Source organism: Oryzias latipes, chromosome 18 (assembly GCF_002234675.1).
Source record: "Oryzias latipes chromosome 18, ASM223467v1".
Classification (NCBI taxonomy): Eukaryota; Metazoa; Chordata; class Actinopteri; order Beloniformes; family Adrianichthyidae; genus Oryzias; species Oryzias latipes.
In genome coordinates, this window is record NC_019876.2 from 30,836,947 (window position 1) to 30,862,689 (window position 25,743).

A 25,743-nucleotide genomic window follows, 5' to 3' on the forward strand; every position below is an offset into this window, starting at 1 on the left:
ACCCTTGTTCTTAAAGATCGGAACCAGAACGCTTCTCCTCCATTCCTCAGGCATCTTCTCACTCTCTAAAATCCTATTGAACAACCTTGTTAGAAATTCCACTGCTGTCTCTCCTAGGCACTTCCATACCTCCACAGGTACGTCATCAGGACCAACGGCCTTTCCGCTCTTCATCCTTTTCAGAGCCTTTCTAACCTCATCCTTTCCAATCTCTGCTACTTCCTGCTCCACACCAACCACATCTTCCTCCCTTCTTTCCCTGTCATTTTCCACGTTCATCAGCTCCTCAAAATACTCCTTCCATCTTTTCTGTACACTCTCCTGGGTTGTTAGCACCTTTCCGTCTCTGTCCTTAATCACCCTTATCTGTTGCACGTCCTTCCCATCTCTGTCTCTCTGTCTGGCTAGCCTGTACAAGTCCTTCTCTCCTTCCTTTGTGTCTAACCTGTCATAAAGCTCATCGTAAGCTTTCTGTTTGGCCTTTGCCACCTCTCTCTTCACTCTACGCTGCGCTTCCTTGTACTCCTGTCTACCTTCCTCAGTCCTTTCTACATCCCCCTTCCTTTTAGCCAACCTCTTCCTCTGGACGCATTCCTGTACTTCCTCATTCCACCACCAAGTCTCTTTACCGTCTTTCCTCTTTCCAGATGACACACCTAGCACCTTCCTACCTGTTTCCCTGATAATCTCTGCTGTAGTTTCCCAGTCCTCTGGAAGCTCATCCTGACCACCCAGGACCTGCCTCAACTTCTGCCTAAATTCCTCACAAGTTTCTTCATTCTGTAGCTTCCACCACTTGGTCTTCTTTTCTGTTTTCCCTCTCTTCTTCTTCCTGACCTCCAGAGTCATCTTACACACCACCATGCGGTGCTGTCTGGCTACACTCTCTCCTACCACCACTTTGCAGTCATTAACCTCTCTCAAATGACCTCGTCTGCATAGGATGTAGTCCACCTGAGTACTCCTACCTCCACTTCTGTATGTCACTCTATGTTCCTCTCTCTTCTGGAAGTAAGTGTTGACTACAGCCATTTCCATCCTCTTTGCAAAGTCCACCACCATCTGTCCCTCCAGATTCCTTTCCTTCACACCAAACCTGCCCATCACCTCCTCATCACCTCTGTTGCCCTCACCAACATGCCCATTAAAGTCTGCTCCAATAACAACTCTCTCTCCTCTGGGAAAACTCTCTATGACCTCATCCAACTCACTCCAGAATCTCTCCTTCACTTCTAACTCACAGCCAACCTGTGGCGCATACCCACTGACTACATTCACCATCACCCCTTCAATTTCTAACTTTAGGCTCATCATCCTGTCTGAGACTCTTTTCACCTCTAGAACACTGTTTACAAACTCCCCCTTCAGAATCACTCCTACCCCGTTTCTCTTCCTATCAGCACCATGATAGAACAGTTTGTATCCTCCTCCAATACTACGTGCCTTGCTGCCCTTCCACCTTGTCTCCTGCACACACAGTACATCTACCTTCCTTCTCTCCATCATGTCTGCCAGCTCTCTGCCTTTCCCTGTCATTGTGCCAACGTTAAGAGTCCCTATTCTCAAACCTATGTTCCTGCCTTTTCCCTTCTCTCTCTGGCCACGGACCCTTCTGCCTCCCCTCTTTCTTCGACCAACAGTAGTCAAATTTCCACCGACACCCTGTAGGTAAACAGCATCGGTGGCGGTCGTTGTTAACCCGGGCCTCGACCGATCCGGTATGTCTAAAGTGTTGTGGATGATTCGCATGGTTATTTTGGCAATTTTTTACGCCGGATGCCCTTCCTGACGCAACCCTCTCTATTTATCCGGGCTTGGGACCGGCACAGAAGTTACTGGCTTGCAACCCCTGTGGCTAGATTTTTAGGCTTTAGGCTTCTTAAAGTCGCTTTTCACTCAGAAGAAGAGAGCAAGTATTTACGCGCTTGTCAGAATCAAACAAAGAAAACATGAATATTTCAAGCACCAGTAGCTCCAACTGGTACTTGGTTCGGGGATATTTTAGAATGTCCGTCATTATTTCTTCGCGGCAGTGTAGACGCTACTTGGCGTCTAACTTCTTCGCTGGTATGTGTGCTCAGCAAGGCAGTTTTGTGTTTGAGCGCCCCCAAGTTGTGTTTTACTGTAACTTCAGAAGCTCCAGACACGTGTGCAAAAGCGCCATTCTCATTGGTCGAATAGATTTCGACGCAACGCGTCGAAAAAAAAAAACGAACCCGAGGCGTTTTTTTTTTTTGACGCTTTGGCGCTTGGCGTTTTTTCGCCTCGGTGTGCACACTCACATTGGTGCCCTTTGTTTAGTCACGAGGCGTTAAACGTCGGCGAAAATCGCCGGCGAAATTCGTCCCGGTGTGAACAGGCCTTTACAGCTTATCACTCATGGAGCTGCATCTCTCTGGGTGTTGAGGTTTGAAGACACCAGCAAAACAATAATACAGCTTCATGGACCAGTCTTTCTAAAGTCCTAAATTTATACTGTGGACTAGTGAGAATGTCAAAATGTGTTTTTACTGTTTTCTGAGGTGGACCATGTGTTTGGTTGGAGCGCTATCGCCCAAAACCAGAGCTGAGCACAAAGAATGGAGAGAAAAAAATACGACTGCCTCTTTCTCCTTGTCCACCCAGCATGTTTTGATGAGCACCTGTCCCTCTCACAAAACATATCTGTACACAAAATATTAACAGCTTTTTCTTTTTGCCCTTCTATGGATTTGCAATTTTTTTTTCTCTTCTCTAAACACAAACCGCTAATTTCACTCTTTTTGCTCTACTTCTTCTGGATACCTGATCTGCATTTGCTCTGCTGTTAAGTGTTCACACTTGGAAGATAAAAGAGACTCATCTTCACAGGAAACCAGGTTTCAAACGGTTTCATTTTTAACCCTAATCAAAACATTCAGACTTATTTGCATAATGTGGAAGCACTCCAGATGTGGATGGGAGGTTTCCAACCTTTTCAGCTTTGGACCCACAACATTCCAGAGCCCAGTAAAAAAATCAGGCAAATCCAGTCCACAGTGACAAGTGGCAGAAGTCCACAGGGAGAACTATGAACTATTTTTCCAGAGGAATTTTCAAAATCCCTTCAGACTTCCATTATCATTAATGACTCTATTGATATTGTTTTCATAATACAATATTTGTGATGTTATCTCTACCTGCTTTTCTTCATTGTGTCAGTGATGACCACTTTTAGTGTGGTACAATGCGTGGTAGTTACTCTGTGCTGCAGCAGTTCATTTCTTTTTTGCCGTTGTGAGTCCAACATCCACAAGTTGAATAGTGTATTTCTAAATATGTAAAATAATCTAAACAATTGTCTCTCTTCTGAGGGTAGAGTCTCTCAGAAGGGCTTCTTCCAGGTGAGAATAGGAAGTGAACACAGATTACTTACAGATCTATGAAAGTAAAGGCATCCCAAATCTTGGTGCATCATGTTTTTGATTATGTGTTTAGCATCCATGAACTCCAGGTGCTATACTGCCATAAAAAGCTTTTTCTCCGACTGAGATCCCCAACATTTCTCTGTCCATGTAGCGATTCCAGGAAGTTAAAATGTGATAATGAATAGGGAGAACAGATTAGGAAGTGACTGTGTGTTTTTGCACCTTAAATATTTTTTCTCTGTCTTTGCATTTCAAATTGTTCCCACCTTGGGGACACATATGCCTGTTTATATATGAGTGAATAAAAATGCTCATAAACAACTGCAGTAACGTTGTACTTTATTTGTGAAATGCAGCAAAGTCACCTGTCAGAATAACAAACTACTGTCCACACAAAAAGTCAAGGAGCTCTCAATCTTTATGTCGTTTTAAGGCAAAATGTGGGGAAAAATGCACCCATTGAAAATGCTGTGGCAGGGACGCTGCGTCCCTACAGTGCAGCAGCATGGAAGCCAGACATCACCAAAGGGGGCCTCCATCTTGAAAAGAGGTCCTCTTTTATAGTTGGTTGGCTCCACCCCTTACCAAACAAACACAATTAACAATCAAAATCAAACATTTCCTCAAAAAAAAAGAACAATTACATGCATTTCCCTACTTACAAATGCAATAATTAGACAAAGATGTCCAAACTTTAACAACATTCTTTAAACAAAAATGCAAAAAAAGAAAAGAAATCATTTTGAATTTAAAACAGGCCTGTCAAAGGAAACCAAAACAATAGGTGGGTCCACTGGACCTTCTGGATACAGGAAGTGCTCCTATGAAATCAGGAAGTAAGCAAATACACTTTATTTAACACTCAAATCGTGACAGACTTGTGCTCTGTCACATCACCCAAGGAGGTTGATAGTGCAGGTCCCCTTTTTCCAGTCCCTTTAACTTTTTTTTAACCTTAACCCTTGTGCTATCCTAGGCACCTTAACATTGGAAGTTGGGTCATCTAGACCCACTAGACAGTGCTCTGAACCTTTTTTCTTCAATGATTTGTGATCTTCACTGGTGTCCATGGATTACATGAAATCTTTCCACCTTTATCCACCTTTGTCATGGTAGGGAGAACACGTCAATGGAAGGGGAGGGTCATCTTGACCCCATAACATTGCACAAGGGTTAAGGGTGGGGGAGGATGGTGGGGTTGGAGGTTGTCATTAAATCGACCCAGAAGGCTTTTTCTATTCATCTGTTTTTTCACTTACATTCCCAGCATAATCGACGTCAGCATTGGGTCTTGCAGACCCAACATGATAGCGTGCTGAGTTTACACCGGGGTCCCTGTCACCCAACCCCACATTTGTGACGGAGTCGAGATCTTGTTCATCTTTGCGTGTTGTCAGAATAAAGTTTTAAATCATCTTTTAAATGAATCCTGCACTTCAAACACATTTTCGCGAATGCAAACAGGGTTCCAATCTTGGTTGGTCTTATTTAAACTTCAAATTTTTATCCGTTTTCTTCCTTTCTATTTTTTATTTATTCTATTATTTTTCAGTACGGCAGGCCAGTGCAACAAAAATACACTTGTATTTACCCAAACCCCAACCCTAACCCTAACACAGCCAGTGCCACTGTACTGTATTTTATCTTTATTTCTGTTTACTTTATTTTATTTTATTTTCTCCGGACACCCACCTTAGTCCACCCTTAACCAGCTGCATGCTATCAGGCAATCACCTCTATCTCTTTATAAGAGACCAAATAGCTAAGAGTCAGCAACCCCTGAGGAAGCAACATTCGTTGCGAAACGTCTGGTTCACAAAACTGCTCAGATATATGCCCTTTTTTTTTCAAAATTGTTTTTATTAGATTTTCGAACACCTTTTTAACCTTTTTTTAATAAAGGTTTTAGTCTATTTTGGGACTTTTTTTAAACTTTTTTGCAGTTTTCTATTAAAACTGTTTTTAGCATTTTTTTAAACTATTTTTTAATTAATTAAATGGGTTACTAACATGCTGGGGGTCTCTGCCTGTAATGCTTTAAGTGACTGAAACCACCAATCTCCTAAAAAAAACTTCAATTTTTGGACAATAATCTACAAAACCCTCTTTCTATCTGCTGAGGAAAAACCCTCTAAACCGAGACGCATCCCCACTCACGAGGACTTTAATCCATTGACAAACCAATGCTCCTGTGACTCACTGCCTAAAGACACTGGCAGTCACCCTGACTCGTCACCAGTACCTGGGTTCAAGCCCAAGATCAGTAGTGGAGGTACCCAGGAGACAGTTGGCTTTTTACTGGTAACACCCACCACACATGCACATCAGGGCAAAGCCACTATCGGGACCTACACCAATCCCCGCCTGGCACGTTGAAAGACTACCAACAGCGGCAAAAAGGTAAGAGCTTCTCCACCATGGCCCACCTCTATGGGCTTACACCTCGGAGCAGAGCTGACTGAGATTGTTTTTAACCCTTTACATTTCACACAAGCACCCTCAGTAGATTTCACCCTGGTTGCCCATATGTCTGATCCCAGTTTTTTATCTCCCCAGTCGGGTCCCCCGGGGTCTCTGGATGTGCAGATTGGCCCCCCTCAAAGCATAACCATGCTAGTGGAGGACATTAGCATGATGAACGGGCATGCAGAGGTCGAACCTGACCTGCAAAATAAACCCATTCTGAGTCCTCCTCTCCCATTAGGGGTTAGGGTTAGTCGTCTCCGCAGCCCTCCGAGACCCCTTGGCTTCCTCCTCTCCTCTTTCACCCCTCCAGCATCCCTAAACAGGGAGCTAGCTTTCCCCTTTCCTTCCCTGACCCTCCCCCTTAGCATCCCTACTCAGGGAGTTAAGGACCCCCATCCCCCACCCTCCGACAGCTACCTTATTCAAGGAGCCCCAGAAAACTAATCCCCCCCCTTAATTTTTGTTTATTTCTTTTTTAACCCCTTCCGTTTATTTAAAATTAAATCAATTTAATTGGAATTCTATATTAGGATCTGTATGTTTTCTTAGGGACAGCCAGTTTTTTTTTATATGTATTGTTTTTTAGCATTTATTTATAGCACTTATTTTTAACACATATTTTAACCTACCAATACTCATGCATGGTTTTTACCATGTTTTTTTAGCGCTTTTATAGATTGCTACTCCTAATTGACCTAAATATCCTATAAAAATCAAATTTACTAGAATTATAATCAATAGCAAATTTTCTATTTTCTATTTTTCATTTCTTTATTTTTATTTTTTTATTCATTTATGTATTTCTAATTTATTTATTTTTTATGTATTTATATATATATATATATCGGTATTTACCTATGTATTTGTTCCCTTTCTTTTTTGTTTCCCTTTCTTATGTCCCCCTACATCCCATGTTCACCAAAACACTCTACCCCACAAAATTATGGACTGCTACACACTCACCCGTAACACAAGGACGGCGGGGACTCTGATATACTGACCCCCGCCCCCTCCCTGGTGGGAGAACCGGGTCCTCAGCAGAAGTCCCTTGGGTCCTGTTGCGCGGGGGCCTGAGTCCACTCTCTACGTGGGGAGGGGGATCCTTGAGTTCTCTGGCTAGGCCATGAACCGGGCATCACATCACATCTGAGCCTGGGGGGGGTCCATGTCCCCGTGATGCTGGTTCTGGTCCTTTCCCTTGGGCGCTGGGCCTCTCCAAAATTCCATCAGTGGGGTAGGGTGGTCGGCCCATGTTTACCACGCTTGTGTGGGCCGTCCAGTTCTCTTGGGTGTCCTCCTCCTGAGCGGGGGGAAGTGGCCCCTACCTTGCTCTCTCTACTGCACTCCCCGAGGGGTGGAAGGGTGGTTGCTGGTTAAATCGACCACTAAACTGTTGCAAAAACGACCATTTTAATGCCCACATAAAAATGTTGTGGTGGTTTTGGATCTGGACTGGGTTCAGAGTTTTCTTTCACCAAGTGGTTTGGATTCAGAGTGGGCCTAGGACACGTGAAACCCAGCTTATTGCCAGTTACTTACACCCGGCTCTCTTCTACTTTTTCTCTTCAGAGCTCAGTGAGCATGTCCAGAGCAGCCAAGAGCCTGAACAACCTGTACGCTCATATTAACTCCGCCCACTGTGAACCAGGGGAGGGAACCAGGAGACGAAAGAGATTGAGGATAACATTCAGCCAGGTAATAACAGGAGCAGCGGGTCTTTTTCAAATTGAAATCTGGTTCTAATCCAATATATTGGTCATAGATCAGAGCAATGCATCATGGGATGACACAATACACCCTACAGATGAAAAGGAGGAGGGATCTGATTGTCAAGTTATTATACCCCAGTTGAAAGGGGGAAAAGCATCCATGGAGTGTATTGAGCAGGAATTCACACACCATCCAAACACCTCTGTTTTGTCCGGATTTATTTGCCAGGATTTTGACAGGCTTAGACAATGAGATGCATTGTAGGAGTGATACGGGTGGTGAAAAACCTATACAAGAAATTACATTATATAAGTTAACATTAGTTCACAACAATAAATAAATATGACAGTAAATATTAAGCAACACATCAACGTTAAATCTGAAGTTCACAGTTAATTCAATTTGAACAGTTGGTAAAATCTAATTTCCTAACTGTGAAAATCATTGACAATGCAGCAATAAATACATATAAATATATTCTATAAACAGCAGTGACCTTACCATGAATGAATGAAATGTTAGCGGTGACGTGGCACTCTACACAGTAATACGTAACCGACGCTGAGTGCGCAGCCGCGCACCATCACTGAAGCGCACAGTGAAATCACAACCCCGCATAAATTCTTACCGGCTGCCTCCGTGGTTTTGACGCTTTTCTGAAAGGGTTGAGACGGTTTCGATCTCTCTCTGGCTGTCGGATCTGACGCTACGGGGGCACCTTCCGTCAGCTCCGGTGCACACAGCTGGATCTTGATTGGCACCGCACCCACTACAGACTTAAACTTTCCTTTACCTCTCTTTAATTTTTTAACTACTTAAAATTAATTTTCTCTCAAATTTAACAGAATTTACCTTAATGCATTTTTACTTTAGATTCTTATTTGAAATTCTCTCTTCTTTTTGTGCTTTTTTTTCTATTTTTATTTACTTTTAAAATAAAATCACTTGAAGCATCAGCTTCCTTAAGTTTGACCTAACACTGATGACAAAGATGAAGAGCATAACAGTTTCAGGGAGAAGAAAACTGAGGAGAGCCTACCTTCATGCTCCTCTTCATTTGAACCTTCATTCTCTGCGCCTCCTGACCCCCCTGTTTGTGCCAAGAACATTTCTTTGACAGCAAGTGGAGAGAAGGTTGTCCCCTGGACCAGGTAATCCCTCAGACCCGAGCTCCTTCACCAAAGACGGGCTCATCATATACCGTTGCACTGGATCTGCCATAGATGCAACCTGACTGGATGACGAAGTTACGGTAAGGTGAAGCTTCTGGATAAATTAATTCTTTACCTTAACTGTACTTTGCAGAGAAGCGGATCGTGTCATCCTAACTATGTGTCAGTGGAAAGGAGCCAATCAGAGCTCCTTCCAGGCGATCTCATCTCTGCTTGGCAACAAAACCGCTAATGAGGTACGAGCATGTCTGCCAGCCTCCGATTCAGACTTTTTTTTACTGGTTTGTAACCTAATCCCATCTCCAGGTGTCCGGGAGGTTTCAGGATTTTTTTTTTTTTTTTTCAACTTGTCCTGTCCAACAGCTAGGCAGACAGATGATAGCTGAGGGCCTCTTGTGTTGGACATATTTTACTTTAACAAGAGGGGTTATTAATCTTCAGACAAACCAAAGGTATGTCTGAATAAACCCCTTTTGTAATTGAGGCCAAACTTTATTAATTTCAATCATGTTTGAAAATCTTTGGTGTTGGACAGGACGGAAAAGGAAAGAGGGAAAGAAGAGAGAGGGACGCCAGAGAGGGGGGGGCAGGAGGGTGATAATAGGAGGGGAAGGGGGGCAAGACCATGAAGCAGCATAAAGCAACAAGTTTACTGGTTGTTAATCATTATGGTAAGGTTCAAATGTAGTACAAAAAGGGCGGGGCCTATCCACACACACACTCAAATGTTATAAACACACCTGCTAGCTGCAAAAATGTCCACCTGTACCGACATGTACAAAAAACAGATAGTGTTCACACGCATACTTATGCCTTAAAACCAACTAGTGTGAAATATTTCAGTCATTCAATCACGCAAACTGTTAGTGCAAAGGTGAGCTAACACCTGTGCTCAGGTAAGTGTTTATGTTCTTCTAAAATGGATGGTGGAACGTGACAAGAAGGAGGGAGAGTGCCCAGCCATCCCCACCCCAAGACCCCCACCGCAGCAGCAGCCGAAATCCCCCCAACGCCACACGGGAACCGGCAGGGAACAACCGCCGCCCGGGCGACCAAGCCCGCCACCCAGGCCAGGGCCAGCAGGACCGCCGCAAGGCCCCCAGAGCCAGAGAGCAGGGAGGCACGGAGGGAAAGAGAGCGCCGCCCCAGCCCAACCAGGAGAGCAGCCCCCCCGCCGCGCCGGGAGCGCCCAACGCAGGGCCCCACCGGAGAACGACGCCCACAGCCCCAGACGAGCACCCCACCACCACCCAGGAGTTCCGGGCATCCCCCCGCCCCCACCCCAGGTGCGAGCCAGGACCCCCCAAGGGAGACCCGCTCCGCACTCCAGGCAGCCATCCGCCCGGCCCACGGTTGGTCCAGGGAGGAGCAAGGCAGGGGCCCGCCGCCCCTGCCCAGGAGGGGGGAACCCCGGGGAAAAAAGAGGGCCCACAAGGGGTGTTATAAATATGGCCCGACCAGGCTCGGCCATGTTGGAAGTTTGGCGGGGCCCAGCGCTCAGGGACACGAACACCCCCGGCTCAGGTGTAATATGAACCCCCCCACCGTGCGGAGAGAGCACCGCCGGGCCCAGGGAGCCAGCACCCAAGGGACACGGCCGCCATCGCCAAGGGGCCGGCACCCCCCACCAGGGAAGGGGTAGGGGACAGATGGACCCAGGTCCCACCTTCCTTGCAAAATATGTGTGTGTGTTTATGTTGGAATGTATATATTGAAGGGGGAGGGGTGTGTGTAATGGCGTATACTTGTATAGCGCCTTTCTTCCTACAAGGACAAAGCGCTTTACAGTCACAGACCCATTCACCCAGTCACACACACATTCACTCACACATTCACACACTGATGGCGGCTCCGCTGCCAAACACAGGCGCCTGCCTACCACCAGAGGCAAGGTGGGGTTCAGTGTCTTGCCCAAGGACACTTCGACTCATGGGCGTGCAAGGCGGGAAATCGAACCTACAATCTTATGATCATGGGTCGACTGCCCTACCGCTGCACCACAGCCGTACTAAGGGGGGTGCAGTTAAAATTGGCGAGTAGGGCACTAAGGGGACATCTCCTGATTATTCACAGTGATGTCCCCTCATCCTCCCCACCAAGGGGCCCTAAATGTCTAAGGTGCGGTTAAAATTGGTGGGTAGGGTGTCAGGAGGACATCTGCTGCTTGCTGGCAGTGATGTCCAAGCACCGCCCCTACCAAGGACCCTACATGTCTAAGGTGCAAATAAAACCGAAAGAGGGGGGGCCCACTCCATACGGCAACCATAGGAAGGGGGCCACTGCCAAGTAGCCCCCCCCCAAGGCGCATCGCAGGCTAGACCCCCCACCCCCTCACCCTAATATGAGGTTATATGAGGAAGGGGGTAAGTTGGGGACAGCTGGTGGACTGTCCCCCGGTGGTCAAACAGCTGTCCCCCAGCCCCCCCCCCAGCAAAGGGGCCAGGGCCACCCAGCCCAGGGGCCCCACCCCTGGAGGCGCTGACACCCCAGGCCCAGCACCACCCACCCCACACAGAGAGAGAGGAGCCAGAAAGCGTCGCCCCCCCCGGAGCAAGCCCAGGCCCCCACCCCCAAACACCGGCCCTAGAAGAGCCCTGGTCAGGCCTCGACGGGACCGAGGCAGCCAACCGGCCGGGGAAACCGCCGATGGCCTCAGCGGAGACCCCGACCCGTCAACCCCCCCTGCCCCGTACTAATAGTGCCCCCCACTCCCCCAGAATGCCCCCCCACAGGACAGGGCCGACAAACCCCCCCCCCCCCCCCACCCCACCCCAGACCCCGCAGCCGAAGCGGATGACACCCAGAGCGACCGGGGGCCCCAAGATGGTTGTCCCGTCCCGCCCCAGAGCCAGGGAAGGGCCGATCCCAGCCCCAGGTGTAGATGGATAGCCCATCCGGCGCCGCTGGGCCCCCCCCGAGCAGGGCCCCCCGCCAACCCCCCCAGCACAGGCAAAGGGACCACCCCCCCAAGCCAAGCCAGACCACCACCCCACCCCCCCACCACGCACCCCCACACCCAAGCCCAGAGGACAACGCAGCACCCCAGCCCGCCCCACCCAGGCGCCGGACCCGACCCCCCGACCAACAGAGCCCCCACCACCCCCCGCCAAGCACCGGAGGCCCCGACCCCCACCCCAGCCCACGGCAGAAGGGCAAGGAGCAACGACGACCAGGCCCCCCCACCCCCTAAGTCATGGAGTTAGCTATGGGAGACCAGAGAGACCGAATTCTTTCAAAGTTACTTGAACCTTGGGCTGACATTTTTTCCAAGCTGATATGATCAAGCAGCAGATTTCTGTGTTGACTTATATTTATATTTTTCTTGCTTTTCCAATTTATTAAAATAGTTTTTTTAGCAATGCAAAGAGTTATGAAAATGATAGAGCCTAATCCTCCTTCTACATCGACGGCACTCATGTCACCAAGCACACAAAGTGACGGTGAAGCTGTGATTGAAACCTTAAGCCAGACTGATAGATCGGCACATACCTGCTGCCAGAGAGCCTGGACAGGAGTGCAGAACCACAGTGCATGCATGTAATTGTCGGGTAGATTACCGTCACAGTGCTGACAAATGTCTGAGTTGCTGAGACCCATCTTGAACATCCTCTGTCCAGTGTAGTAAATTCTGTGTAGAGTTTTGAAATGGATTAGCTGCAGATTTGGACTTTTTGTCAGTTTAAAGGTGTTTAGACAAAGTTCTGACCAAAAGCTTTCATCTGTGCTGATGCTCAAATCCGCATCCCATTTTGTTGTCGGAAGTGAAATATTATTATCTAAATTACATAAAAGTTTGTATATTTTGGAGAGAGTTTTATTCTTTGAGAAATTGATCAGAGTGGTAACTACATCTGGTAGCTTTAAATCGTTGTCTCTGTATTTAAACTTTTTAGTAATAATTGATTTAAGTTGCTGATATTCCAAGAACATGTCTATGAAGACTCTCATTCATCCAGGTTGGTTCCATTGTAGTAGTTTTAGGGGATGTCATCTGGACTTGGTTTTAAAGTTGGAAGACGTTTCACCTCTTATCCAAGAGGCTTTGTCAATTCTGAAATAGCTGGTCTAAGAGCTGGTATATATGCGCTCATGGGGGAGGAGTCAGACCTGAAACTGGAGGTGTTGTCCACTTAGCCTACGTGGTTTCGGGTCGTTAATAGTCCTTTGTCCTCAGCTGGGGGTTGGGGAGTCAGTGACTCCCTCTCCAAATGGTCGTCTCTTTCAGCGGTTAACGACTCAGGTGGAACTGGTTTGGTTTGTTTAGGTTTCAAAACACTGCCGTAGATGGATGGAAGAATAAACCTGAGACCACCATTCTTATTAAGAGAAGGTTTATCCTTCTTGACAAAGATGGCTTCTTTCACTCCTCGCTCAAACCATCCTTTCTCTATGGCTAGAATTCGGACTTCACTGTCCTCGAAAGAGTGGTTTGTGGCCTTCAGGTGGAGATGTACTGCAGACTCAGGTCCACTTGGGTTGGCTCTGCGATGTTGGTAAAGCCGCTTGTGTAGCGGTTGTTTGGTTTCTCCTATATACTGTTCATTGCAGTTCTCTTTGCAGTGGATAGAGTACACAACATTACTCTGTTTTGTTGGAAAATATCTTTCGCTTTGAGATTTTTCCATGCGTGTTCTATTAGTCGGGAGAGATATAAAGACCAAGATTCAGTCGGATAAAGTCACAGAAGGTTTATTCCCTAACAAAAGTTCTAAGACAGAATTAAAACAGATCTGGGTCCTCATTTTACAAGGCCTTCAAAACGCAAGAAGTTACAGGCGTTTTACATGAAAGGCCACAAGAGAGAAGACAATAAAATTATGCTCTGCTCAGACTTTTAAAGACAATTCGGGTTTCCTCCTCCCGTGGAAAACATGACGTCGAATCTCCGCCCTGGAACACTCGCATTGGCTGATCGATGATCCGTCTCCTCCTTCAGCCAATCGTAGAGGGTCATTCTCCGTGACCAGTTCCTCTCCTCAGGGAATGACTTCAAAGGGACACCTAGTGTTGCAGTAAACTCCGTCCCTTCCTGTCCACAACAAATCAGATTGACAGCAGGATATCCATGGAGGTTCTGGGTCAAAGTTCAGTCTTTTGTTCTTCTTGAGAACTGGACATCCAGAGAAGTTCTCACAGCTATAATCTGTTCCTCATGTGGTTTAGATTAGAGTGCTGGCTCCATTTCTGCTGACTGCTGTTAACCAATGCCCCGAGAGGTCAACATCCCCCTTCTCTGTAGGGGAAGGGGTCGCAGCTGCAGTCCATAGGTCACATCTCAGGAATGTGAGGTCAGGATGCACAGAGTTCAGTTAAAAGCACACACTTAAGCTATGGAATAAACTTCAAGTGATATATGTAAAACAGAAAACGTAATAAAATAAGACAGAAAAACCCTTCTAAAGTGAGGACCAAAAATATAATTTCCTTCAGTTTGTAGCTGGGAATTTTGTCCTTTGGATGAACCAGTTTCTGTCTGAGGGTATTGACTGGTTTGAGATGAACTGGGATGTTATGTTGTTTGAAAATCCTTTTAAGTTTTTCAGACAGGCCTGAGATATATGGAATTGAAATACTGTTCCGTTTTGTCTCTTGTTCCTTCTTGTCTTGTTTTCCTGTATGTTGGGATCTGGTGAATGCCCACTTGGGATATCCACAGGTTCGGAGGGCTTGGTGGATATGTTGCTCATCCTTCTTCTTTCCGTCAGAGCTTGTGGGGACCTCCTGGGCTCTGTGTTGTAATGTCCTGATGACGCCTAGTTTGTGCTGTAAAGGGTGGTTTGAGTCAAATAACAGGTACTGATCTGTGTGAGTAGGGTTCAAGGCCTTTCCTCAGATGAAAGAAAGGCCTTGACAGCCCTGGAGAAGGACCACAGTATCAACATTTTACCAGCGGATAAAGGGAGATGCACTGTGATCCTGAATGCGGCGGAATATGAAGCCAAAGTTACCAACCTACTCAGCGACACCACCACTTATGAAGCACTTAGAAGAGACCCAACCAGCGGCTACAAGAAAAAAAAAAAGGTTATAGACTGCCTACAAAGACTGGAGAGAGATCAAGTCATCGACAAGCCTCTTTATTACAGACTGTACCCGGGTAATACCACTCCATGCATTTATGGCCTCCCAAAAATCCACAAGGAAGGAATACCACTGAGACCCATTGTCAGCAGCATTGACTCAATAACTTACAACATGGCTAAACACCTGGCTACTATTTTGGCCCCTCTAGTTGGCAACACAGAGCATCATGTTAGGAATTCACAAGATTTTGCAAACAAAGTCAAACATCTTCAGCTGGATTCTGACGAGACGATGGTGTCTTACGACGTAACTTCCCTCTTCACCTGCATTCCCACCACGGAGGCAGTGATTTCAGTGAGGAAGAGATTACTACAGGATCCTAAGCTACAAGACAGAACAAATCTGACACCAGACCACATTTGCGAACTGCTGGAAGTGTGCCTCAACTCCACATATTTCCAATTCAGGGGAAACTTCTACAGGCAGAGACACGGCTGTGCCATGGGCTCTCCAATCTCACCCATTGTGGCCAATTTGTACATGTACTTCTCTGTCGATAATTTGGTGACCCGGAACGTGAAGTCGGGGAACACGGATCGAGCCGGTGACGTATTTTTCGTATTTTTGAGACTTTCAGTGTAAAGTCTGGGCACGCTTCCTCCCGTCCACCTGGTCGACTTCTCACGCGGCCGCATACAAAACAGGTAAGCAGAAGCCTGCTGCAAAATTCTGCATATTGATTAAGTTATCTAATAGTTGAATAACTCAAATTGAACGAGATCTCGAGTGAGTGGGCAGTAGAGCTTTCCCCCCCAAAAGAAAAAATAAAATAATAAATAAATAAATAAATAAATAAATAAATAAATAAATAAATAAATAAATAAATAAAAGTCGACCCAAACTTTAAAGGGATGGTTGACTGTTAGTTTGTGACACCTAGTGTGCAACAACAGTACAGAAAAGGTATCCTAGGTTTATCGGTTGTGTTTGAGGTAATGTATTTAAAATACATAGAGGTTCCGTCTGTTTGTCCTAGAGACGCCCAAGGCGTAAAAACAGTGTAGTATAGGAGCTAATTGTTGCGCGCTTAGGAAATTTGGAAGACACTACCGGGGCAGTGGCCTCGACAAATTATTTTTTTAGATGGAGAGTGACCAAAGAAGGATTCGAAATTAACATGAAAGGTAAATATGAGAAAATATGATGCATTTTGTCCGGACAAAATACGACTGGGGTGGAACAGACAATACGACGACAGACGACGGTGACGATTTGACTTGACAACAGCGGTGAAAATGACTTGAATGTGGATGAATGGAATGGAATGTATGAGATTTTGGAAAGAATGGGATGAAAAGGTGTTTGAAATCTGTGAATTTTAACTTTATTTCCACATTTCCTTGTTTATTGTGTTTTCTATGGCCGCAGCCATCTTGTTTACGTCGAATGGACCAATGACTGGAGGTTTTAGTTGCTTTCGAATGTGTCGATGTCTATGATTGGCTTTGTTAGTACCACGTGGCCGGCGAGCCGGCGTCCCCGGAAATCGTAATGGCGAAACACGCTAAACTTTTACAGTTAGAGTTTGGGATCTAATCTGCGGTAAAACCATGGCGGGGATCGTCGTTATCGAGCGTGGTCATGACCTCGGTTGTAAGACGTCGTTTAAAAACAAATTTCAGTGGGTTTTCAGTTCGCAGAAAAAGGGTTTTAAGTAGCGCTGCGCCTCCGACGGAAGGCAGCCTCTGCCACCAAGGCGAAGAGATGACTGCATGCATGGCTGCAGCAGCCGTCTCTGTTCGAACGAAAACTATTTTCTCGGGAGGTTCCCCAAATCTTTTCAAAAATATGGTAAGGTAGCATCGGTCTAAAACATTTTGTGTAAAATAATTTTGCAATTATTTCGGTTTTCTTATTGTGAATACATGTATCTAATTTGTTTGTATGTCCTAATAACCGTGATTTAAGTTCAGCTTTGTTCGAAGAAGTTTTATTGACATTTTAAATTTGTTTAATTTCGTTTTAATGTTTTTTAATCTTGTCCACTGCTGTTTGAATGTGAAGCTCATGACTGGCAGTTTTGTTCGTTTGAATCAGAATCAAGAATATTTGAAAATTGTTATTAGAAATAAAAAGAGAAGGGGAAATATTAATGTTAACACTAGTTAGAAAAGATTCATTTCAGTGAAATGGTTTATTTTTTATGTGTAAGGTACCTAATTTGTTTTGTCTTTCGGTTTGGTTTTGAGAAAATTGTTAGAAGTTATTGTCTGCGTCTTGATTGTCTGTGTTTTAACAAACCTGTTGTGGTTTAGAGTGTGAATTGTGTTTTTGATTAAATAAGGAAAACTGAATAAAGAATTAGGAGAATAGAAAGGTTAAAGCAGTTCATTTTTTCACAGAAAGAGGTTGGTGCTGTCATCTTCTAGGTGACAAAGAGCAGAGGTTGATGGGAGAGTGCAGCTCCACCCAAAACTATTTGAGGAGATTTAACCAATACCCAATGTTGTACCATTCATTTTACACTAATTGGAATTCCTAATCCCCATGATAGTCAAAACGAAAGGTGCACAATTTTTGTATATAGAACATGGACAGTGCTCAGCAACAGCATTGAACAAAAAAAGGCCTTCTATGACGGTGTAAGAGATGTGTATTAATTGTGAGCAGGCGGAAGGAGTAATTATATGACATGACCCCCATGTAACACCCCCCCCCCCTTTTCCCTCTGTAAGCAGTTCCCATCTGTGGCATGGAGGATGGTAGGATGATCTGCAGGTCATAAAAGTGCTGTAGTATAAAGGACATTTTGTGTGTTAGAACATTTACACTTTGTAGAATTTTTGCGATCAGCTGCCACAGTATGAACTGTGGTGGTTAGTACTAAGAGGCACTCAGTTTTGGTTTGCATTCAAGTTTGAAAGATAAAGATGTTACTGTATTTTAACAATTGTAGGTTCTGTAGCTTTAAGGAAAAGTTTGGATTGGTCAGATTGTTATTTTCAGCAATTATCTAGATTCTTATTAGGACCAGCAAGCCCTTCAGGACAAGTCGAACTAAGGGTGTTAATGTTAAACTGTAATGCTCAATTGATCTTGTTTTTTGACAAAGAACTGAATAAATAGCTGTTGGAATGTGTCTAAGAAAGTGTATTTTTGAACATTTTGCTCCGCACCCGTTATATTGGTCACAGACAGATTTAGGGATTTTTTCTTGAATAGGCTTTTATCGCTGATCAACTGACTTTTGCAGCCACGGTGTTGGCATTTAACCTGAACAGGACACTAATGATTTTTCTAAATTTTTGTCCTTAGAAGCACATAAAAACTTTGACTGCACGGAAACTTTGACTGGTTTGTGGAACTCTGGTGTAGCATTCACATTCTTCGTAGTACTTCTTTTAGACTGGTCTTGAAAGCAGATGGTAAAATTTATTGCATAGCATATGATTTAAGGACTGTTAATTATGTCACTATTACTCTAGTTCTACCCGTTCCTGATCCATATTGCATGCTGTCAACTTTAGCTCAACAATGTGTGTTGTTCACTGCCATTGATTTAGCAAACCCTTATTTTTGCATTCCATTACGTGAAAATAGCAGACAGTTATTCGCATTTTAGTACATAGGTGTTAATAAAATTTCCTGGCATTTTCAGTCACTGTTTGCGGTCTCTCTGACAGGATATTGTGCTACTAGAGGGTAGCAGCTAGCAGCTCCGACTGTTGAAACCTGCCTGTGAGTAATAAAAGATCTTCTGTTGCAGTTGTATGTTTGAGTTTTGAAATGTAACAGGAATTTGCACTTTAGCAGAAGGGAAGTTTCATTTTTAGGCAGAACTGTTTTTAGCACAGGTTTTTCAATGTATATAGAGCGTAGAATGTCTAATTTGCAGCATAAACATCTGGAAATAGTTTGGACATGTTGGTTTTCTTGTGGTTGTAGTAGACACTTCTTTGTTTTGTGAAACACATGGACCCCTTCAGGTTGATGATAAATGACGAGGGTGTGACTAACCTTACGGCAGTAAGGCAACGACAATACGTGGTTTCATTTCTTTATGTTATCTTGCCTTCCATAGGAATGTGGACAAACAGCTTGTTCACCTTAGCCGGTGCACAAAACTGTTTCTATATTTTTACTTTCAATTGCTCTAGTTTATGTATTTATGCCTTATCTTTGTTTAAATCTGCATGGTTTCACTCAACTAGTGTCCTGGGGTTTCCCCCAGGCCAAGAGAGGGTGGAAAGAGGTATCAATGATTCATTGTAGGAAATTGTTTTAGTATTATCATGGTTTCAATTATCTTTGTTTCAATTATCATCGTTTAAGGTTTAAATGCTAATTTTGATAGACCTTTTTACCTTTTTAGAGCTTTGTGTGTCTGTTCATCTGGTTATCTCATCCACAGCAAGGATGAAGGGGTTTTACCACACTGTCCTGAGGTGATAAGTAATGCTGGTGGAGTTAGAATCCACCACATGGGTCATTAGACGACAGCCCCTAATAAACTTGTCTTTATCTTGAATTTGCATACTCCCACCTATGTTTTTCATGAAAACAGCACGAGGAGAAGCAGACTATGGAGAGGACAATGTGGTGGACATTTCCATCACATCTCTTCTGTGCATTTTTATTCTTGTCTTGTCGTGTTTTGTCATTGTTTTATTTTATTATTGTCTTTTGTTCTTGTTTTATTTTTTAAGTTTCTGACCCTAACCCTAATCAATATTTAGATCCACAGCAGACTCATCTTGGGGAGACACCCCAAGCTCTTTTGCAGCCGTTCTGTTGTATCACATGTGTCAGATTGAATAATTACCAGGCTCATTCAGAAGTCCATAGGAGGCCAGGTCCAAGCTTGCCAGAGCTTGTGGGACATGCAGGAGGTGAAAACGAGTGGTCAAGGCCCTGAATGACTTTTTGGATTTTGTTGCAATACTAACTAACTAACTAACTAACTAACTAACTAAGAATATTAACTAAGAATATTGCTATTCTTATTTATGTGGGCCATAGGAATCGTAGCTTCTCCGATGGGACCCCCATGGAGGACATGGAAGAAATTTTCTGAATTACGCTTGATGTCATGTTTAACATTTCTCAATTCCCCCCCTTAATTCCAGGTGTTCCTTTTCCTTACAGGAAGCGCTATTTTATTGTCTCTGTATCTTTTACTTTTTAGAATAATTTGAATTTGTAGTTGTGCATTTTCTTTATTTACGATTTTATGTCTTGTTCTTTGTATACGCCAATGTGCCAAAGATCCAATGAAGCATGAGTATCCTTAGGGATGGTCGCCGAAAGGGTTTGATTGCATGATGTGATGATGTGTTTTTATTTTTTGTGTGACCTCACTTCATGAGGTCAAGAGAGGGAAACTGAAGGAAATTATATTTTTGGTCCTCACTTTAGAAGGGTTTTTCTGTCTTATTTTATTACGTTTTCTGTTTTACATATATCACTTGAAGTTTATTCCATAGCTTAAGTGTGTGCTTTTAACTGAACTCTGTGCATCCTGACCTCACATTCCTGAGATGTGACCTATGGACTGCAGCTGCGACCCCTTCCCCTACAGTGAAGGGGGATGTTGACCTCTCGGGGCATTGGTTAACAGCAGTCAGCAGAAATGGAGCCAGCACTCTAATCTAAACCACATGAGGAACAGATTATAGCTGTGAGAACTTCTCTGGATGTCCAGTTCTCAAGAAGAACAAAAGACTGAACTTTGACCCAGAACCTCCATGGATATCCTGCTGTCAATCTGATTTGTTGTGGACAGGAAGGGACGGAGTTTACTGCAACACTAGGTGTCCCTTTGAAGTCATTCCCTGAGGAGAGGAACTGGTCACGGAGAATGACCCTCTACGATTGGCTGAAGGAGGAGACGGATCATCGATCAGCCAATGCGAGTGTTCCAGGGCGGAGATTCGACGTCATGTTTTCCACGGGAGGAGGAAACCCGAATTGTCTTTAAAAGTCTGAGCAGAGCATAATTTTATTGTCTTCTCTCTTGTGGCCTTTCATGTAAAACGCCTGTAACTTCTTGCGTTTTGAAGGCCTTGTAAAATGAGGACCCAGATCTGTTTTAATTCTGTCTTAGAACTTTTGTTAGGGAATAAACCTTCTGTGACTTTATCCGGCTGAATCTTGGTCTTTATATCTCTCCCGACTAATAGAACACGCATGGAAAAATCTCAAAGCGAAAGATATTTTCCAACAAAACAGAGTAATGTTGTGTACTCTATCCACTGCAAAGAGAACTGCAATGAACAGTATATAGGAGAAACCAAACAACCGCTACACAAGCGGCTTTACCAACATCGCAGAGCCAACCCAAGTGGACCTGAGTCTGCAGTACATCTCCACCTGAAGGCCACAAACCACTCTTTCGAGGACAGTGAAGTCCGAATTCTAGCCATAGAGAAAGGATGGTTTGAGCGAGGAGTGAAAGAAGCCATCTTTGTCAAGAAGGATAAACCTTCTCTTAATAAGAATGGTGGTCTCAGGTTTATTCTTCCATCCATCTACGGCAGTGTTTTGAAACCTAAACAAACCAAACCAGTTCCACCTGAGTCGTTAACCGCTGAAAGAGACGACCATTTGGAGAGGGAGTCACTGACTCCCCAACCCCCAGCTGAGGACAAAGGACTATTAACGACCCGAAACCACGTAGGCTAAGTGGACAACACCTCCAGTTTCAGGTCTGACTCCTCCCCCATGAGCGCATATATACCAGCTCTTAGACCAGCTATTTCAGAATTGACAAAGCCTCTTGGATAAGAGGTGAAACGTCTTCCAACTTTAAAACCAAGTCCAGATGACATCCCCTAAAACTACTACAATGGAACCAACCTGGATGAATGAGAGTCTTCATAGACATGTTCTTGGAATATCAGCAACTTAAATCAATTATTACTAAAAAGTTTAAATACAGAGACAACGATTTAAAGCTACCAGATGTAGTTACCACTCTGATCAATTTCTCAAAGAATAAAACTCTCTCCAAAATATACAAACTTTTATGTAATTTAGATAATAATATTTCACTTCCGACAACAAAATGGGATGCGGATTTGAGCATCAGCACAGATGAAAGCTTTTGGTCAGAACTTTGTCTAAACACCTTTAAACTGGCAAAAAGTCCAAATCTGCAGCTAATCCATTTCAAAACTCTACACAGAATTTACTACACTGGACAGAGGATGTTCAAGATGGGTCTCAGCAACTCAGACATTTGTCAGCACTGTGACGGTAATCTACCCGACAATTACATGCATGCACTGTGGTTCTGCACTCCTGTCCAGGCTCTCTGGCAGCAGGTATGTGCCGATCTATCAGTCTGGCTTAAGGTTTCAATCACAGCTTCACCGTCACTTTGTGTGCTTGGTGACATGAGTGCCATCGATGTAGAAGGAGGATTAGGCTCTATCATTTTCATAACTCTTTGCATTGCTAAAAAAACTATTTTAATAAATTGGAAAAGCAAGAAAAATATAAATATAAGTCAACACAGAAATCTGCTGCTTGATCATATCAGCTTGGAAAAAATGTCAGCCCAAGGTTCAAGTAACTTTGAAAGAATTCGGTCTCTCTGGTCTCCCATAGCTAACTCCATGACTTAGGGGGTGGGGGGGCCTGGTCGTCGTTGCTCCTTGCCCTTCTGCCGTGGGCTGGGGTGGGGGTCGGGGCCTCCGGTGCCTGGCGGGGGGTGGTGGGGGCTCTGTTGGTCGGGGTGTCGGGTCCGGCGCCTGGGTGGGGCGGGCTGGGGTGCTGCGTTGTCCTCTGGGCTTGGGTGTGGGGGTGTGTGGTGGGGGGGTGGGGTGGTGGTCTGGCTTGGCTTGGGGGGGGTGGTCCCTTTGCCTGTGCTGGGGGGGTTGGCGGGGGGCCCTGCTCGGGGGGGGCCCAGCGGCACCGGATGGGCTATCCATCTACACCTGGGGCTGGGATCGGCCCTTCCCTGGCTCTGGGGCGGGACGGGACAACCCTCTTGGGGTCCCCGGTCGCTCTGGGTGTCATCCGCTTCGGCTGCGGGGTCTGGGGTGGGGTGGGGGGGGGGTCTTGTCGGCCCTGTCCTGTGGGGGGGCATTCTGGGGGAGGGGGGGTACTATTAGTACGGGGCAGGTTGACGGGTCGGGGTCTCCGCTGAGGCCATCGGCGGTTTCCCCGGCCGGTTGGCTGCCTCGGTCCCGTCGAGGCCTGACCAGGGCTCTTCTAGGGCCGGCGTTTGGGGGTGGGGGCCTGGGCTTGCTCCGGGGGGGGCGACGCTTTCTGGCTCCTCTCTCTCTGTGTGGGGTGGGTGGTGCTGGGCCTGGGGTGTCGGCGCCTCCGGGGGTGGGGCCCCTGGGCTGGGTGGCCCTGGCCCCTTTGCTGGGGGGGGGGCTGGGGGACAGCTGTTTGACCACCGGGGGACAGTCCACCAGCTGTCCCCAACTTACCCCCTTCCTCATATAACCTCATATTAGGGTGAGGGGGTGGGGGGTCTAGCCTGCGATGCGCCTTGGGGGGGGGGCTACTTGGCAGTGGCCCCCCTCCTATGGTTGCCGTATGGAGTGGGTCCCCCCTCTTTCGGTTTTATTTGCACCTTAGACATGTAGGGTCCTTGGTAGGGGGGGGCCTTGGACATCACTGCCAGCAAGCAGCACATGTCCTCCTGGCACCCTACTCGCCAATTTTAACCGCACCTTAGACATTTAGGGCCCCTTGGTGGGGAGGGTGAGGGGACATCACTGTGAGTAATCAGGAGATGTCCCCTTAGTGCCCTACTCGCCAATTTTAACTGCACCCCCCTTAGTACACACACCCCTCCCCCTTCAATATATACATTCCAACATAAACACACACACATATTTTGCAAGGAAGGTGGGACCTGGGTCCATCTGTCCCCTACCCCTTCCCTGGTGGGGGGTGGGGGCCCCTTGGCGATGGCGGCCGTGTCCCTTGGGTGCTGGCTCCCTGGGCTCGGCGGTGCTCTCTCCGCACGGTGGGGGGGTTCATATTACACCTGAGCCGGGGGTGTTCGTGTCCCTGAGCGCTGGGCCCCGCCAAACTTCCAACATGGCCGAGCCTGGTCGGGCCATATTTATAACACCCCTTGTGGGCCCTCTTTTTTCCCCGGGGTTCCCCCCTCCTGGGCGGGGGCGGCGGGCCCCTGCCTTGCTCCTCCCTGGACCAACCGTGGGCCGGGCGGATGGCTGTCTGGAGCCTGGAGCGGGTCTCCCTTGGGAGACCAGCTATTTCAGAATTGACAAAGCCTCTTGGATAAGAGGTGAAACGTCTTCCAACTTTAAAACCAAGTCCAGATGACATCCCCTAAAACTACTACAACGATATTCCAAGAAGTTATTTATTCCATGTTTGTCTTGAAGTTCCTGGGGAGTTATGAATCTTCTATCAATAATTATGTGCTCTAGTTGTTTTATGCCCCCTGCTTGCCAAGCTGGGAAGGGGATAATTTTTTTGTTTATGAGGATGTCTGGGTTGTTCCAGATGGATGTTATTTTACACGGTTGAATTGATGATTTTGATATTTTGAGAAATTCCCACCAGGCTGTTAAAGTGGCATTTATATTAATACTTTTGAAACAATCCTGTTTTTTAACTGTTTGGCTAATAAATGGAAGATCTGATAGGTTGATCTTTCCACATAACGCCTGTTCCAAGTCTAACCATGAGTTGGTTTCTGGATTATTTTTTAACCATTTTAAGATGTATTGTAATCTATTTGCAAGAAAGTAATTGTGGAAGTTAGGTAATTCTAATCCTCCACAGCTTTTTGCAGATTTTTAAGTTTTTAGACTAATTCTTGCAGGTTTATTGTTCCATAAAAAGCTTGACATGGATGAGTCTAATGTTTTGAACCATTTTAATGGCGGTTGTGTGGGAATCATTGAGAAGAGATAATTAACTTTGGGTAAGATTTTCATTTTTACCGTGGCTACCTTGCCCATAAGGGACAGAGGCAGGTTGGTCCAGTGTTTTAGATCGTCCTGTTTGTTTTTCAGTAATGGGGTGTAGTTTAGCTGCACCAGTTCTGATAGTTTGGGGGAAAAATTGATACCTAGATATTTGATATTTCCTGATTTAACTGGTATTGTGAGTCTTTGCTCCGCATTATTGTTCAGTGGTAATAAAACAGACTTATTCCAATTAATGGAATAGTCTGATATAGAGGAGAATTCATTAATGATTGTTGCCGTTTCATTTACAGAATGTAAATTACTTAAAAACAGTAATATGTCATCTGCATAGAGACTAATTTTATGATGGCTGTGTTTGGTTTTAATTCCTTTAATGCTCCCATTCTGTCTTATTGCTGCAGTTAGAGGCTCAATAAATATAGCAAAAAGAGAAGGAGAGAGTGGGCAACCCTGTCTGGTTCCTCTTCGGGAGGTTTCAGGATTTGATGCGGCTGTTTCGAACAGCTGCCCATCACTGCACCTCGGAGGATGTGGCCCCGCCCACTGAGTCTTTAACCCAACCAGAATAAAACTGCCATCACTACCTGAGGAAAGTCCTTTCCCTAGCTTTTATTTTGAAAAGACTCAGCCTGTCATTCTTGTTTACTAGTCTTTAAACTGTTGTAAATACCAGAATATTTATACGTATAAAATAAAAGAAAACAAATAATGTTGGATCACGAGTAAAATTGGTCTGAAGTTTATCTGTTCTGTATTTTACCATCTAACTATGCACAGCGTAAATCCATCCATCCACCCATCCATCCGCCCATCCATCCATCCACCCATCCATCCATCTGTCCAACTATCCATCCATCCATCTGGGTCATGGGTCCTCTGGGGGTCCCCTAGGCGTTTCCAGGCCAGCCAAGAGACATAGCCCCTCCAGTGTGCTGGGTCTTCCCCAAGGGAAAATTCAAAAAGGTTTATATTTAGGACAGTATAAAAGAAAAGAGGAAAAACTCTTTACCTACGGTGGGAAAATGAGTAATGAATGGAATCGTTTCCTTCAGATCATTTTGTTGC

The 25,743-nt window shown here is 45.4% G+C and overlaps 1 long non-coding RNA gene across 1 annotated transcript; it reads left to right on the forward strand.

Annotated features, from left to right (window-relative positions):
• The first annotated feature begins 8,478 nt into the window (after positions 1-8,478).
• Positions 8,479-25,394, forward strand: LOC111949318. Its single transcript, XR_002875330.1, has 3 exons — positions 8,479-8,970; positions 9,041-9,051; positions 25,151-25,394. It is a non-coding gene; the product is annotated as an uncharacterized LOC111949318 (long non-coding RNA).
• The last annotated feature ends 349 nt before the right edge of the window (positions 25,395-25,743 follow it).